The sequence below is a fragment of the Propithecus coquereli genome, unplaced genomic scaffold (assembly GCF_000956105.1).
Source record: "Propithecus coquereli isolate 6110/MARCELLA unplaced genomic scaffold, Pcoq_1.0 Scaffold125, whole genome shotgun sequence".
Lineage (NCBI taxonomy): Eukaryota > Metazoa > Chordata > Mammalia > Primates > Indriidae > Propithecus > Propithecus coquereli.
This window is the reverse complement of record NW_012136636.1, coordinates 3,798,264-3,813,727: the sequence shown is the minus strand read 5'-3', so window position 1 is coordinate 3,813,727 and position 15,464 is coordinate 3,798,264.

The following is a 15,464-nucleotide window of genomic DNA, read 5'->3' as shown; positions in this document are numbered from 1 at the left end:
AAAGAAAGAAATAAAACAATGTTAAATATTTTCAGATGGCATGATCTTGTGTATAGAAAATTCTAAGGAATCCACAAAAGGATCTGTTAAAGATAATAAATGAGTTCATCAACATTGCAGAATACAAGATAAGTATACAAAAATTAATTGTATTTCTATACTGCAGAAATAAACAATCCAAAAATGAAATTAAGAAATCAATTCCATTTATAATTTCATCATAAAATACAATTTTGGAAGTAATTTAACAAAGAAAATCCAAGACTTGTACACTAAAAACTACAAAATATCATTGAAAGAAATTAAAAACCTAAATAAATATAAAGGCATCCTATTCATGGACTGGAAGACTTAATAGTGTTAAGATGACATCTTTCCCATATTCATCTATAGACTCAACATGATCCCTATCAAAATTCCGGCTGTCATTTTTGCAAAAATTGAAAAGATGACTCTTAAATTCCTGTGGGAATTGAAAGGACCCAGAGTAGTCAAAACAATCTCAAAAAAAGAACAAAGTTGGAAAACTCATCCTTCCTGATTTCAAAATTTACAACAAAGCTACAAATAATCAAGACAGTGTGTGTGGTGCTGGCATAAATGTAGACACATAAATCATTGGAATGTAATTGAGAACTTAGAAATACACATTATGGCCAATTGATATTTTACAAAGGTGCCAAGGCAATTCAAGGAGGAAAGAAAAGTCTTTTCAAGAAATGTTGCTAGAACAACCAGGTTTCCTTATGCAAAAGAATGAAGTTGGACCCTACTTTCCACAGTATTCAAAACTTATCTCAAAATGTATCAAAGACTTAAAAGTAAGTGTTGAAAATATAAGACTAGTAGAAGAAAACATATGTATACATCTTTATGTCCTTGGATTAGACAATGGTTTCTTAGATATGACACCAAAGCACAAGCAATCAGACAAAATAGATAAATTGAACTTCATTGAAATTAAAAACATTAGTGCTCCAAAGGTCACTATCAAGAAAGTAAAAAAGACACCCAAAGAAGAGAAGAAAATATTGGCATAACATACATGTGGTAAGTGTCTAGTATCCAGAATAAATGAAGAATTCTTACAATTTCAAAATAAAAAGACAGCAAAATTTTTAAATGAGCAAAGGATTTAATAAACATTACCCCAAAAAAGGTATGTAAGTGACTGATAAGCACATTAAAAGACTCAAAATCATTAGTCATTTGAGAAATATAAACCAAAATTACAATGAGAAACCACTTCAGTGCACTGACTATAATTAAAACAACTGACAATAGCAAGTTTTGGGGAGAATGTAGAGAAATTGGAATCTTCATGTATTGTTTGGATACATTTAAAATGATGCAGTCACTTGAAAAACATTTTGGCAGTTCCTCTAAATGTTGACGAGTTACTATATTCTACTCCTATGTACATACCCAAGAGAATTGAAAATATATATCCATGAAAAAAAGTGTACATCACTGTGTATATTACCATTATTTAAAATATCTAAAAATTGGAAACAAAATTTCCATCAAATGATGAATGAGTAAACAAAGTGTAGAGTATCTTCATAACGGAATATTATGCAGTCATAAAAAGGAGATACTAATATGCTATAACATAAATGAAACTTGAAAATATGTCAAGTGAAAGAAACAATACTCAGAAGATCATATATGGTTCCATTTAGATGAATTGTCTAGAATAGGCACATTTATAGAAAAGAATGTCCATTAGTGGCTGTGTAGAGTTCAGGGGAGTGTGAGAAAAGGGAGGAGTGATTGCTAATGTATACAGAGCTTCTTTCAGGGATAATAAAAGATGTTCTAAAATTGATTATTGTAATGGTTGAAAAATTTTTAATATTTTACAAATCATTTTATTGTACATTTTAAATGCATGAATTACAAGGTATATGATTTATATCTCAATAAAGCTGTTACTAATACATTAAAAATCTAAATAAATTGTCTTGGAAAGCTGAGCAAAATAACATATACATTTGAAAAATTGATCCCTGTCATTTGTGTATTTCACAGCTAGTTATACATACACCCAGTCCATGTATGGAAATATTCTAGATGCTGTGGGTACAGGAATGAACAAAAAAAGCAAGTTGCCTGTAATCATTGAGTCCAAGAACAGGGCAAAAATACATGGTCTATATGGCATCAGATTACATGTGCCTGATACAAGTTCTCCAGAGTTCCTGTTAAGATGTGCAGACACACAGAAGTACAAAATACATAAGTGACAATATGATAAAGTGTGGGTGAGAAAATAGGCCAGTCAAGGCCCAATTTCCAGGAAGTACATTCTGATGAGCTAGGATGGATTAAGATGCACATTGATAAACACAACCAATATTCTGACTTTTAAACAAAGTAGGACACATAATCTTCATAAACTTCTTGGCTTTTTTATCAACTAAATTTTATAAAGGTAGTAATATTAATCTTATAACCAGGGGATATCGAGCCTTTGTTACACAGAAATAAACCTTGAGTTGGTATTTCCACTCGTGAAACTTCTCATGTAAGATTCTTAGTACAGTTAATGCTATAGGATACATGTTAAAAAGGAAGACTCACTACACTGGGTGAGTTTTTTTCCTTAATAACAACTAAAACACTATGATTATACTGCTTACAGTTCTAAAGCATTTATACTAACAATTATAACTTTTCAGTTTCCCAATTAAGCCATTAATGGAATGGCTTAAGAGAATAATACTAAAAGAGAAAAAATAAAAGATATTTCTACAGAGAAAGACAAAAATATTTGCTGTTCTTCTGGATCTTCAAAGTAGACTCATTAGAAGGCAGATCAACTCAGAAGATTACCCACTGCTGTCTCCAGGTTGTGTGGACAAAGAATAATTCTAGTGGTTGGTGTTGAGATATTTCCACTAGTAGAGAATAGTGCTGGGCTAAGGAAGATCTTTAGTGCAGAAGATTCTTGGGGAGCTCTGTCCTTGCTTTCCAGAATAGGGGGAAACATAGCGGTTGCCTCCTGTGACCCCTCTATATCATCTATCTCTGCTCCCATATTGGCAGCTTCTTGTAATCACATTCAACTCATTGTTGATTTCTGAGACTCAGCCCCATTTGGCCCCTGCTATGGTCTGATTGTTTGCATCCCCCCAAAATTCATCTGTTGAAATCCTCATAAATGGGATTAGTTGTCCTTATAAAGGAAGCCAGAGGAAGTTTATTCAACCCTTTCTGCCATGTGAGGTTGCAGTAATAAGACTGCTGTCTATGAATCAACCAGGAAGTGGTCCCTCACCAGACAACAAATCTGCTGACACCTTGATCTTGGACTGCTCGGCCTTCAGAATTGTGATAAATAAATTTCTCTTGGTTATAATCCATTTAATTTAGGGTAATCTACTATAGCAGCTTAGACAGAATAATACAGTCCCTTGGTCAAGAGCTCATAGGTTTAGTCATGTATTTCTAATTCACAGTTCTTATAGCTTCTGCTTCTGGGCAGGTTCTCATGTGCTCAGATAGCTATCTTTGGCAATGGTCGTCCTTTCTTTTCAGCATTTTGCCCAAATGCTTTTCTCTACCCTGAGCTTCCTGGTAACTAACAATGAGCCTCTTCGCTGCTAGTTCCATTCAGTTTGCTCTTACTTGCAGGGCCTATTGTTCTAAATTAACATCGTTCTTTAGAGAGAAGAAATGAAACAAGGGGAAATTTTGAACACCTGTGGACCTGTTCTTGTTTCGTTTTCTTTTGTTTTTGTGTTTGGATGTCATGTCATTAGTTCCTCTGCTAGCTCTTAGCAAAGAGGAACCTGGAATATTATCTCTTGCAAAGCACAAAATTGCCCTGTACAGCGAAGAACAATCCCATGTCTCTTACGGCTTCCCATGTTACAGAGGACATTCATGTAAAGAAAAACTCATTGATAATCATTTGCTCCTAAAAACGCACTGTTTAAGAATGCAGATTACCTTTTATACAGCTTTAATATATATGATCTTTTCAGAGATGCAACTATATCTAAAATGAAGAAAGATTTCTTCCCCCTAAACTTCTCCAAGAATTATTCACCATTTTAGAAAATGCCATGACAATGCCCATGGTATTTGTATAGCCATAATGAAACATCTGAATTAGTCTGTATTTGTATCTATTATATTCATGGAGATTTTACATCCCACTTCACATGGGATGTCTTAGTCCATTTAAGCTGCTATAACAAAATACTTTAGACTGGGTACTTTATAGGTGTGTCAAATTTTACCTACGCAATTTTACCTATTTCAAGATGATAAATTGAGCACTGCAAAACTATGATTTTAAAGGAGGGCATTAGATCTGCAAGCACTGATAACCACTGCTCCTCACATTTCTACTCCCCTAGCTGAATAAATTGCATTAGGACTTCAAAGAAGAGCAGCAGGTTAAACCAATCCATCTGAAGATTCAAATACCTGAGTCTTCTCATATTTATTTTTGTTTTATGAATAGTAATCTCCACACTTGGCCTTCTGCTACATCCAGACATCAAATTGCATTTTGTGTGTTATCTCATTTCATTCCTACCATAAACTCAGTGGTAGGTAGATCTCCATTTTACGAAAGAATTTAATAAGCCCATACATGAAATGGTGGAGTCAGGATTGGAACCAAGTTTATCTGATACAAAGGTACTGTTTTTCTATCACACGAGCACTTCCCATTCCAAGGTGGAGCATCTCAGTCCAAATAGATGTCCGCCTGGTAAAATTTATTCTGTCAGCACACAGTGAAATGGCATATTTCTCTGTGGGAGAAATAGCATATTTCATTGAGGGAGAAATACTTCGGGGCAGACTGCATGGTAGTACTATAGCAATCCGCCTGAAGGAAGAAGGAGTCAACTCCCTGAGAAAATCCCCTATTTAGTGAGGATGTTGTCACATGTCTACATAAACCTCAAGTGACATTTTTGACCACTCCTAACAGTCACGTGGTCGTGGCTGGGGTGGGGTGGGGGAAACTCTGTGGCCAGTCACATGGGAGCTGAGAGGTTCACCTTCTTTACTTAGGAGGAAATAAATTGGTTAAATTCTTCTTTCAAAAATAAGAACTGCTTTTTATTTGAGAAAGAAAATTAGAATCAAATCATTTTAATTAGTGGTCCACTGAACTCTAAATCCCCCTTTAGGATCACAGAAATTTTCCCATTTAAAAATTCTGTTCAGTCTTTTTTTTTTTTAGATGGTGAATAGATTTACAAGGAAAAGTTTAGTATATTTTGATGGCATTAGTACTAAGAAGTGGACAAATTAGTCCAGAAACCTTCAACTCCTCCAAAGGCCAACAGAAGGAGATACCAAGAAACAAGAAGCACTGAATAGGATGCTGCACTTTTGCCAACACTGAGTGTGTATGTTTCATTCAGCCAAAAATTCCTGCTCTGCTATGTAAATGAAACGTTTTCTAAAGTTCATGCCAAATTTATCTTGTTTGGCACTTTTTAACATTTCATCTCACATTTTTGGCTATCGTTTTAAAGAAGAATGTTTTTGAACATCAATCATTTAAAATCTATTCGTGCATTTGATTCATAACCTTGTTTTGGCATTGTAATTTACTGGATATTCAGATGACTAACTAGTTTGCAAGACTATTTATATGGGTATTATATCATTTATACAAATTTGATTTTAATTCAGTACTGGTTAATGGGCCATAAAAATAAAGGGTGAACCGACAACAAAGGGAATATGGTTTATTGCCTGAAAGAATGCCTCAAGACTGTGGTTGCTTGATAAGTTAATAATAGCAAAACATTAACTTCCCCAAGGCCTTCGTCATCTGTGAAAGCTAGATTGTGTGATACTCGTTTATAAAAATCCACTTTAAATACATACTTTGAAAGAGAAAAAATATAAAATGTGAGGAAATTGGGTGATTTCCTGTCTGAACAATGAAACTGAAAGTTCAGGTGTGCTTCTGACATTCTGAAGAACACTCTCCTCTTACCAGAATCCTGGTATGACATCTACTCTATTTCCATCTGATGGAAAAATACTGGCTAGAGATGGATTTTTTGATCAGATGTATTGGCCATAAAATAAAGAAAGTGCAATAAAATCTGTTTCACATTTTAAGAACATTATAACCACACTTGCAATGAAACTAGTTTAATTTTCTGTTTAAAAAAAAAAAACAGGCCGTTTCCTCTCAAGGATTATGGTCGCAATGAAATATGCTCATGCAACGTTGTTAAATTACACGTGGAGGCCAAAATGGTGGGTGGAGTGAGAATCACCCCTCTTCCTCCTAAGTTGACAAGACTGAAAAATGTGCCCTGTGATTGGGGTTAATAATTTTCCCTACAAGGTTTATTCTTAGATGCAAGAAATTTTAGAATAGTGAATGGAGAAACAAAATAAAAGCTACTACTTTTTAAATTTTCCTATCAATGTTGTTTAAGTGGCATTTGACTAGAATAGAGGCAAAGAACGCTGTAGGGTCAAGCAGAGAACGTGGGTGGAAGCATTTCTCAAGTCCTGAGATTTGAGGATGAATTATTAGATGCAGCATTCAACACACAGTTAAATAAATGGGTGAACATAGTGAATGCATGCAATTTGATTATGAATAAAAATGCTTCGAAAAGTAACAAATAATTTTGTTGAAAGCAAAATTGCACTTTAAAGAGTCTTTTTTGAATGTAAAGTTTATTTTAAAATATTGGCATTTCAGGAAAGGTTGATTTTTGTATATATGATAGCAGAAACAGCCATGTGATTGGTTTATCTCCACTACCTGGTAACTGTGCTCCTAAAGCGCAAATGTAGAAACTAAAAGGTAAAAATCTACTTTTTACTGAAATGCTCAACTAAACATTTAAAGATGTGGGGGGAAACCCAGCTCCTACTACCATCATTAAACCAAAGATTTTTGTGATAGATCTTTTTGGTTCACAGTGATATGGAATTATTTTTGATATAATTATCATCTGTCATAAAGCAAAAACTCTTGAACAATTTCCATGCCATGGTTAAATGCATCAACCCTTTACTGCTCTGCTGTTTGATGGTAATATTTACCTATTACATTCACTTTTTATGTTCTGCTGAGTTCCCAGAGAATGGAGGAAAAATCTTATAAAAAGCCACGAAGCACCACCAGCATGAGGAACTCTCCCACACCATGGGGGTGGAGGTGACAGCCCAGTGGGGAGTTGAGACCCAAATGTGACAAGGAGGGTATCTGGGTACATAGAGTGAGGATGGTGTTGAGATGAGGAGGTGGTCCAGCCCAGGGTAAGCCCAAACAGTGTTAGGCTGGTGTCCATATGGTGGCTGGCACAGCTGGAGGTGTCATAGTCTCAGTGGAGAAGGGATAGCAGTAGCAATGGGAAGTCGGCTACAGAAAGGAGACTTGATTGTATAAGTAAATAATTTCTGGCTTATATGAAGCAAGTTTCTCACCACTGGAAGAGAAGAATTACAAATATGAAAGCAGAGAAAACTAGAAAAAATCCTATTCAGTTGAATTCGAACTGAGGTATAAGAGTGAACTCATGGTTTTCAATATATACAAATAGATACAGAAATAATTTAGCTGCAAATGTGTACACATTTATAATTCCCTTCTCCCAACAGTGAAAAAAACTGCCTCATATAATCCTTAATTTAGTTACTTATCTGATAGAGTCCTTAGCTAAGGACTCTAAGGATTTCCACTAAGAAATCCCCAGATTAACAGCTCCACAAAAACAATGTGCACACCTTGGGCCTGGACCTTGGCTTCCGATACTAGTTCTGCTACGAGAAACCAGGGCTTCCGGAAGAAGTGGTTGATTCCAAGGCTGGAGCAGGGAAAGTACACAATGAGCCTCAAATATCTTGTGCCAGAAAATAAAGAAACGCTCTTTAAAAATCATGGGAACATGTCAAAAGTACACAAAAACCATCTTTAAAAGGTTCGCATTGGCCAAATCTGATACAGTTTGGGCATTAGAACAAATAATGACAATAACAGATCGTAATCCATTGAATAAAATTGGAATCTATGAGTGCGTACTGACAGGGTACATGCATGAATAAGTTGACAATTTGATGAGGAATACAATTTTTGTATAATCTCAAACTACTCCACACCGCTCCCCCACCTAAATATTAATAATTATCAATCACAAAGGGGAAAAAATGACTTTTTAGAGTGTAGATAACCTGGCAGACACTGCCTTAATCAAATGATCGAAGTTAACTTAATCATTCACTGGGACGTACTGAAGGTTTGTTCCACCAGGTAGCATGTGATGTGAAGAACACAGCATGGCTTTGGAGATATTTTTTCCAACTATATACATAATCTGATTGCAATCATGAGAACACCTGACAAACCCACATTAAAACGTATTCTACAAAACAAATGGCCTGTAATCTTCAACACTTTCAATATCATGAAAGTAAAGGAGACACTGGGGACATCTTCCAGATTCCATGAGTGGAAAGCTCATGAAAACGAAATGCAATGTGTGATTCAGAGCTGAAATGTTTGGCTATAAAGGATATTTTTGTAACAATTGGAAAGAACTTGTATGAGCTCAGAGGGTTGGATAGTAGTACAATGTAAATGCTATTTTCCTGATTTTGATGTTTACATTGTGGTTATATGGAAGAATGTTTTGTTTTGTTTTTTTTTTTTTGGTTACACTTCTTTTTTATTTTATTTTATTTTATTTTATTTCAACATATTATGGGGATACAGATGTTTAGGTTACATATGTTGCCCTTGCCCCGCCCCCCCCCCAAGTCCGAGTTTCAAATATGTCCATCCTTCGGGTGGTGCACATTGCACTCTTTGTGTATGCATATACTCGTCCCCTCCTCCCTCCTTCCTCCTCCTCCCTCCCCCCTGCCCAACATCCAATAGATGTTATTCTTATATGTGCACTTATGTGTTGATCAGTTAATACCAATTTGATGGTGAGTACAAGTGGATCCCGTTCTTCTGCTCTTGTGGTGCCCCACTTTGGATAATGGGCTTAAGTTTAATCCAGGAAAGTATAAGAGGTGCTAGATCACTGTAGTTTCTTATGATTGAGTAATATTCCATTGTAAACATATACCAAATTTTGATAATCCACTCATGAATTGACAGGCACTTGGGTTGTTTCCACATGGAAGAATGTTTTGTTTACAGGAAAGGTACACTAAAATATTAGGGGTAACAGGGTATTGTATTGGCAACCTATTCTCAGATAGTTCAGGGAAAAAATAGATTAGTTGTACTGCACTTGCAATAATAAAAGATTGTTTAAAAATTAAAATTAAAGTCATGAAAGAGAAACTTGATTGCATGGTGTGGTCTTTCTCAGCTCAACCTGAAACCTGACAATCAAGAGAATTTGATTTTGGGGAGATGAAACCGAATCACTTCAGAACTTGAATCTGTGAGCCTCTTACAATATGATTATATTGCTATTGAAATATATATTATGCAACCTCCCTTACCTATTGGCAGGAACAAGATGCTGCTTCTGACAATTCCTGGTGGTTAAATCTTAGCATCAGCTACGAATCATTTTATCTTTCCAGGATTTCCAGCAAGAACTCAGATTATCATATGAATTGAACAATTCAAGAATTTGGCTACTATGTTTAGGTTTGTTCATATCCCACAGTGCATTATGTAAACTTTGGGATTATTTCAGCCTGCTCCTACTAGTGTTGTCTTAAAGCAAGCGGGCCTTTCCATGCCTGAGACTCCACTTTTAGGGAAAACAAATCCCTTTGGGTCAAAGCATCCTGTCTCCAGGAACCCCTCCTTCCGTGTGTGTTGTTCACTCTTCATGTATCCCCAACACCAAGACCATTTTTCACCTCCTTCTCCCTTTCTACACCTTTAGAGTTAGGAGACTGACCTCTAAAGAATACAAAATGACCTCTAAATCACACAGGCCCCCTTGTCCTCTGGCTCCTTGTGGGTTCAACATAAAATCATGGATCTTCCTTGATTTTAATTCTCCCAGTGGCTGAATTATCATTTCTGTTTAGAGTCTCTTTCTCCAGGGCTCCAATCCTTTTCCTTTCCTTCTCCAATCCTTTCTTCTTCAGTCCTGTGGGTGGTAACAGCTTCCCCTTGTAGCCAGCTCAGGGAGGCTTCACTCCCCTTTTCGGGCTCTCTTAACTCTGCCTCTACTTCACAAAGGGTTCATTTATTAAACCAGCCTCCATCGGACTCTTCTAGTGTATCATCTCTCTCTTTGAGTGGGTCATCTCTCTCTTTGAGTGGGTCATCTGTCTCTTTCAGAGCCCCAACTGAATCACCATATGCGATTCATCTTGGAGTATCAGCTAACAAAATGTAATATTTGGAAAGTGGAAACTGATAGAATAGGTCATAGGAAAGGACATTATATACAGAAGACAGTGTTGAAACTGGTCTGGAGCATGGGTATACTCTAGGTGGTAGAGCTGGGATAAGCAAAACAAGGCCAAAACGGTATCAATTGATCAATTGTCTCCTTGGGTATAGGAAGAAATATATAAAAGCTGAAAAGTCACAGTTTGACTGTACCAGCAACTTAGGTAGGAATGATCTTGAAAGGGTGGCCAGTGGTTTTATTTCAGCATCAGCTTTGGTAGTAAACATACATTATTAACATATGTGTCCACTCACCATGCGTTCAAACCAGAGAGTGGAAAAGATCTTGAAGAATGTGTTTGCTGAAAACTGTTCACATTGTGTTGAAAATGCCCTCCAGTTGGGGAAAATCACGTTAGAGAATGGAACATAACTACTGACCTTTTTCAAAAGATTTCCTAGTTCTTCTCTTAGCTAAAATAGAAGTATTATAATCAAGAATGGAAAGTCCAAATAGTTTTGTTCTTAAGTTTATTTTAAAGTTGTGTCTATATACATTACCCTCTATTTGAACTTTCTGGGGACAGAATTGCTGCTTGAATAGTGAAAATCCTGTGTTGGCTTTTTCTAGAACTGTATTAGAAGACTGTTAAAAAGAAAAAAATAAATGCTAGGGATCCATCACTTATTGAAGCAACCACCTCTTTTGGGTTGGAAATTAAAAGGAGGGTCAGGGCTTCAAAAAGCAAGGTCATGTAGTCATAAGCAGAAATTCAACTAGCTATCAGGGATTCATCTCAGAAAACGGCCCTTAAATTGCCTTAAGGTAGGAAAAATGAAGACACATGAGTCAGTACTGATATTTCACATCTTCTACGATGCTGTGATATTTCAGAATTACTGACATTTAGTACGCAGATAAAGCAAAACCATTTAAATAAACATAATTTGTGATATGAAGTTATTGGATGACTTAGCTGTAGGGACATGTGATTCCTCAGCCTCTTCATGTCTCCTCACTGAGTCTGACAGCATGTCTCCCACTGATGCAGAAGTAGACCCTAAAAAAATAAAATTTCTGCTAATTCTTGTATTCAAATACTCTTTCTGTAATTGTCAGCTTCCTCTCCCTGATATTTCTGCTAAAGTTTTGCTGTCATACATAATACAGACAATAGAACCGAGCAAACCAATTTTACACAACACTTAGTAGAGCCACACCTAGAGAGAAAGGCATTCAACGGTTTGGTGATGCTAGTCACGGTTTTAAGGGGAATAAAAATGATCTCTTATCAGTATATCTCAATCTAGACCATGAAATGTCATAATGTAAAGGAAAACTTTATTAATACCTAAATAGCTATATAATAATGAAAGTATTTCATCTTTTTAGAAATCTTAAATATTATGACGCCTAGCATAATTAATTGAACATTATCCCCAAAATATGCCTTTATCGCGTCCCAGATAATCTGAAATATACGATAAAGGCATATTTTGCAGTACAGTATATTAGATATTTCTCAAATAAATTTGTCAACATAAAATAGATTTGCCTGTCTTTTATAACTTCTTTAAATTATTAATAAACATCTTGAGAGAGATAGCTCTCAGGACAGGTATATGCTAAACTTCCGAACTTACTATGGGATCCAGATGTAATAACTCCTTGTGATTGTCCCAGTGTCTTTTATTCCTTTAGCATTTCAGTATCACAGTCATGTTGATGTGAAGGTAATTGTCACCTACATTAGGTGCATATAAATCATGTTCCTTGTAAATCTAACAAAAAATTTTTAATTGGTTTGGTAGGGCATGACATGCTATTAAACCTAGAATCATGAGATTCTTTTCTAAATATTCACAATCAAGCCCCTGAAAAGAGTTAATCATATTATTTTGGCAAAATGTACAGCTGTCTATAGTTTCTGGAAATTACAGACAGATTTGCAATATTTGCCATTCTCCAGTCAAAAAATAAAAATAAAAATACCTTTATGTAATCCATATATTTTTATTTTTAATTATATTTTTTTTCTTTTTAAAAATTGATATAGAATAATTGTACATATTTTGGGGTATATGTGATATTTTAATACCTGTATACAATATGTAATTGTCAAGTCAGGGTAATTAGAATATCTATCACCTCAAATATTTATCTTTTCCTTGTATTGGGAATATATTTTTAAAAAATTAAAACAGTGTTTCTGAGATTACACAAATTTATTTCACACATTTGGATGTAAGCTCATGTACACAGAGATTTCAATTTATCTAAACTGGGAGATTTTGTTTTAAATATTCTTTGCAACTAACTTGGGTTTGTTTTTTTCCGTGAGATTTGCCCTACCCTTTACAGTTTGGGACCGTTCTCTGAGTTAATGGCATTAAAACCAAACGAAGCTGCACAGTTTTGTCTTTGGCCAACATTACATCATATTTCCCAAAGGCTTATGCCTTCTTTGTTCTTGTGGCTTCAAACACAAAAAGCTCTATTTTTTTCTAGCATTTTTCATGAACTTCATTTGTCATGGGATTGAGCCTTTCCTGACATTGTTCTTGCAAGTTTGTTTACTCTTTCCTCCAATTTCCATTTAATGTTACATGTACACGTCCCACTTACAGAGGATAAACATGTTTTGTGTCAGTCATCAGGAGGTTAGTCATAGACAAGTCAAATAAAAAAGTGAACAAAACAAGAAGTGTAAATTTTTACAAGATTGGCACCTCTGAAGACCAGCAGATGCCACTTCCCAGAACTGCACTTCCTGGTCTTACCACTTCCTCCCTCATGTAGGAGTTATTCTTCAGGAAGGGTTTCTGGGGAAAGTTGCTGGCAGCTGCTCTGCTCACTCTCAAATGGGAAGCCCCTAAGATCCCCTGAAACTCCTCCCCAGCACCATCCCTGTTAGTTGTGGGAACGCTTGTTCTAAGAAATTTCCAGTGCTTCCCAGAGGAAGCTATATAAGCTGGGCTTTCGTTCATTCATTCATTCGACAAATATTTATTGAGTGCCCACTATGGGCCGGGCACTGCCCTCCTGCAGCTTGACACTGCAGACATTCCAATGGGTCTTGAATGATGAGAAACAGAAAAGAAACTTCAGGCAGAGGTGATGGCCCATGTTAATGCTGAAAGTCCGTGAACAGTGTGATGGGTTTTAGGCAAGAGCTGTGGATTCTTCAGAAATCCTGGAGTGTAAAACTCCAGCTAAGGAGCAGCAGGGGGTGTCTGGAGAGGTGGAAGGTGTCCCATCAAGAAGGCCTTGAGTGTTCCTGGGTCTGCTAAATTCCCATGTCATCATCAAATATTTGTTGAAATGCAGCTAAAATGCTCCAACAAGTAGTTTAAATGTTATTTGCGGAAGTACAGTAGTTCTTATAAAAAATATGAGTATTTAGGAATATGGTAGTTTTTTGATGAATGAATAAATGAAGGAAGAAATGAGTGATGTAAGGAATTAAAGCAGAAGAATGGTGGGTCACCTTTGCATTTTTGAAAGATAGTTAATTGTGTCAATTTGGCAAGTAGATGGGGATAGAAGGAAAAAAAAACAGGAAGGAGGTGACCAAATATAATAGCAGCAGGAGCTGAGGAAGGGGTGGAGGGGCCAAGAGCCAGGGCTGGGCCGCACACAGCTGGGTCCCTCAGGAGGACTCCACGAGATCGGAGGACCGTTCACTGCAACACAAGCGAGCATCACCCCCCGGGGGCTGCAGGGGCCCAGCCTGGACATCAACCAGGGTAGAAACAACAGGAATGAAAATTGGAAGCAAGGTGAAATATATCTGGGTAATAAAATAGTTGGACTTTATGAATAGTTGGATTTTTGCGTTTTACAGCTTGTAGCAGAACAGCACAGATTACTTACAGTTCTCTCTGACATTTTATTTGGGTGACCACAGTGTCTGTTCTTAGGTTACCATTAGCATCATCAAACCATAGAATTCAAATAACGTTTTGAAAAATTGAAGAAGTGAAGCATTTTTTAAATACGCTTGTTATTTACCGAAAAGCTAATAGATGTGAAGTTTGCTGCGGTATTTATGTGCCAACTGCAGCAACGGTCACTTCATTGCCTTCAGGAAAATTTTACATTTGCCATGATTTCCCCCTGGCTGGTCCCAGTGTCCTCTCTTCGCCTAGACATCTGCTACACTTGGAGACTTTAACATACCACTTGATACTTGATCATCCATTGCTTTCTGATTGTTTCTTACTTGTTACTATAAAGCACTAATACTTTCAGTGTAATCTTCATGAGGGCAAGCTCCTCTTCACAGGTTAGAAGAGGGTTAGGGGAAAATGGGACAATGTAATAAAATTGACGTAATTAATCTCATCACTCAAGTTCAGCACAGCACTTAGCAAAAGCAGAACCACCCTCCTAAGAAAAATCATTAATATTTTAAATTTATGTTTTCAGTCAAGTGATTTTTGAAATGTCTTCAGATAAAAATTAATGTGTTAGAAAAGATAGTAAATGTCTTCCCATCTTAGCATTAGAATGATTAAAAGTCACTGATCTGTTCTTTTGGGGCCATTTAATTTTTTCATTTCGAAAGTTTATTGCAAGTTCGTAAGATTTCATGTTTCTCAGTTTCTATTTCCAATGTGTAGATGTTATTTCTATATTTGTTAAAAATGTGTCTGCATTTTGCACATTTCTAAGATGATCTGCAGGTGTGAAGTTTCTGTTCAGATTTTTAAGTAACTTGGTTTTTAAAATCTTATCTTTACATTAGGAACTCTAAGGTGCTGAGGGCTGATTTATTTTTTCAGAAGACTGGCTTGATTTTTAATGGCTTGTTCATTTTAAAAATAAATTAAGAATAGTTATAAAAAGTCCTGTAATAAAATTTTGTTGTTGTTCTTTGGGTCATGATTTGAGACCTTTAGGAAGATAAAAGGGCTGTAAACCAGGTGGCACAATAAATTTGGTTAGAAATGAAAGAGGATCATTTATTTTCCAACCTTTACTGAGATTTCCTGGAAGAATAATTTTGGAGCAGGCAGGGGTAGGGGGAGCATATTTAATCATATTTGCTGTAAAGTGACTTTACGCTTAAAATCCATACAGTGTTACTGCCAGGTTTAGATTTCATCAAGGGGCTCAGAGGATAAGCAAAACCCTTTTCAATGACAG